We start from the raw sequence: 3,337 nt of genomic DNA, 5'->3' as shown, positions 1-3,337 counted from the left end.
CCTCAACCTAAAAATTAGCAGAAACATGGCCTTCAGAAGTTATTTACGCCCACTGCAAAGCATTAGCAGTTAGCTGAGCAGCTTCTTGCCAGCTTGCTAATGATATTATTCCCCAAAACAACCAAAAAAAAAAGCCGAAACAGCACCACACGTAGAAAGGACTATGCTAAGAGCTGACAATTACCTGGATTTCAGGTTTCTCCATCCTCAACAGTACCAAAACATCCAGCTGGATCACCACAAAATTTTGTAGAGCAGCCTAGAAAGGAGTTAAGAATATGCCACTCTCCCCCTCCCCTTTTTTTTTTTTTTTTTTTTACAGACCTCCTCTGGAGTGAGAAGAAAATCCTTAAAGATGACCATTTTCTGAAAATATGACTGTCTCAACCACCCTAACAGAGTGTTTACAGTTAAGAGAAACCAACAAAGTGAAGGTGGTTTTTTTTTTTTTAAGCAGACTCATCACTGGATTGCAGTACTTCAGTGCTAAGATCTCGTTAAGGACACAAACTTCATGACAACCAAAAAGCACACTCTCCATGTCAATGGCTCCCTCACAGGTGTAGTAGAGTCAAGAATTTAAAACTTACCTACCAAGGAAGTATCAGACCCTACACTGACTTCAACTACCTGTATTTCTAGGATGAATTCCTTCCTTAACATTGAACAGGGCTTCCTTCTGCTGATTAACCCTTCCTTCAGGGGTGCTCATAAAGCCCTCCACAGGATTTTGTGAGTAGTTTCACCCCCCCAGTAAGATTATGTTACTTACAATATCTAAAGTAAAAGCTGCAGATAATTCCACAATGCACAGGAATCTCTTCTATTTGAAGTACAGTACCTGCAAGACCACTCTTACACAACTAGCAGATCTCAAGAATGCAGTAATCAAAAAATAGTCCAAGAAGTTTATTTCACAAAAAAAAACAAAATTACAGTTAAAAGCAAGCAAAGCTTTGTCTAAAAAGAAAGCACAGAACTTGTGAGCTTGCTGGGGAGAGAGAAGCTCACTGTTGCCAAAATACAAAATTTCTGTTTATATTATGACCATCAACATACACAGAAAGAAATGTAAATCGTAACATAAATACTAATATTTTCCACTAAAGGCTTAAGGAGACTTGTTACTAGTATTTAAGACAACTCAAAGCAGAACCAGAGAGGACAAATTCTTAGAACAAAACTCAAAGCCAGCATCAAAAAAGTGGAGGAGCAAGGAAAGAATTGTGTTTGGAAAGTTTTAAGTACACCATGATTCTAAAGGGAATAATCTATCAAACCACAGGAGGTGACTAGAACTGCCATCATCACTGCTAACACAAAGGAATGTAGATTGGGGGCAGGCAACAGAGGAAGGGGGAGAAAGCACAGAGAAGGGAAAAGGAGAAGGAACTAAAAAAGGGAGCCACAGTAATGGCTACCAGACTCTCAAAGAATTCCTAAAGGAAAGGATAAATCCTTCAAGGTTTTGTTTTAAATAAAGCAATCCATGCAATATATTGCCGTCTTCTCAGTATAGTCAGGCTTTCAGTTTATCTGCACACCATATTTTCAGAAATATAGTTTTACAACTCTACTAAACTTCCAAAGCTTAACACAATGGTTGCAAATATAAATATTTCTTCTTTCAGTCTCCTCATTCTTCTGAATCATAGTACCCTGCAGAAAAACAGCTTTTCAAAGGGAAGAAGGGAAGTTTAACCATCCTGAATTTAAAATATCCCTTTACAATTATTTAACCAACTTCAATCCCCCAGTTAAAGAGACAATAACTATGGGTTACGCACTGGCAGGTAAAGGCCGCTAGAGGACTGCCAGATTACCACAGGAACATCCCAAAAGGGTATCATATCATTAGGGGCTGATCTTGCAGATCACTGTTTTGAGCTGATGTCTAATAGGCAGCATTTACTTCCATATGATGAAGAGTAGCATCTTGCTACTGATGCAAAAAAATAGGGCTCATTAAAAATAGCAGACATGTTAATATGAACAGTATTTCACAGAAATTCAAAACGAGTGAATAGTAGACCCATTTTCTAGTTCAGAGTTCCACCAGCTTATGTAGAACTACTTGACACGTATGTTTTAGTCTCCTGGCTCAGAGTGCAATTCTTCCAGGCGTTTTTGGAAGCTCAGTAACTGTAAGGATACAAGCTCTTTGGGCTTGAACAATTACACTGCACCTCCAATAAAACCAGATCAAGTAACATGCTTCATCAGGAAAGTTTTTGCTATTCAGCAAACATTGTGCTCCACATTTCATAAGCCCGACTCAAAGCAAGCAGACCATTCACAATTAAAACACACCCAGAAACATTTCAGCTTGCCACAAGAGAGACAAACTTACTGGTTCTTGCCAAAAATGGCAAATTTTTCTGACAAAAATATTTTTTGTCAGGCAAATGAACGAGAGGTAATGCAATAGTAAAGGCTCTAATAACTGCTCTCAGGAGCTAATTTTAATGTAAGCACAGTGAACCAGAAAATGGATTTGACCAGCTGGCTCAACTCATCCCCAGGCCTAGCACTCATGGTGAAAGCCAGAGACTTAATGGGTCAGAATCACCCAGCCCCTCTCAACCCTGCAACCCCAAAGCTGAGGTGCTGCTCCAAAGCTTCTGAATGCTGGGATGGGGATGTCATTCCCTAAAGGGGAAAATGCCTGAACTATTCCATCCCAACCCCAGGAGTTCAGATCCCTGAGCACCAATCCTGAGAAGCCTCCACAGCAGGTAGCTGCTCTATCTCATAGGACCTAAAGCGACCTGCTGAAATAGCACACCAAATTTCAACCACACATTTCTATCCAGCCTCCCAGCAGGCCAGAAGACATTTAATAAGCCAAATAACCAGAACAAAGCCATGTTACTGCCCTTAGAGAAGCTAGGATAACACAAAGAGCCCATTCACTCGCCCACTGAGCCCAACTGGTCGTTAAACTTTGGGGCCATAAACTAGAAATCAACTTTCCTATTGCAGAGGAGAGGGGAAGGAAGAAAATAACCACCGCTTCCACCCAGGAATCATTATGGAAGGCAGCTTTTGTGAAAAACACGCACCTCCTCAGAGGTAACTCTATCCTTGAGCCAGACAGGGGGGAATCGCCTCAAAATCGCCGGGGTACGTGCCTGCAGACATGTGTTTGCAGGGCAGCGGCACAAAGGAATGTCCGAGCCCCGCCGGGGCCGGGCACCTTCCCTTCCCCGCACGGCCGGGCCAGGCCAGGGCCTTGGGAGACACAGCAGCGCCGCGCAGCCGGCCCGGATTCCGCCCCAGCAGCGCCGATCAACGCTAATAACTTCATTTCGGGGGCTTACGGGCTTTCTGCCCGCCG

The sequence above is a fragment of the Corvus brachyrhynchos genome, unplaced genomic scaffold (assembly GCF_000691975.1).
Source record: "Corvus brachyrhynchos isolate BGI_N302 unplaced genomic scaffold, ASM69197v1 scaffold80, whole genome shotgun sequence".
NCBI classification, from domain to species: domain Eukaryota; kingdom Metazoa; phylum Chordata; class Aves; order Passeriformes; family Corvidae; genus Corvus; species Corvus brachyrhynchos.
Note: the sequence above shows the minus strand (reverse complement) of the source record.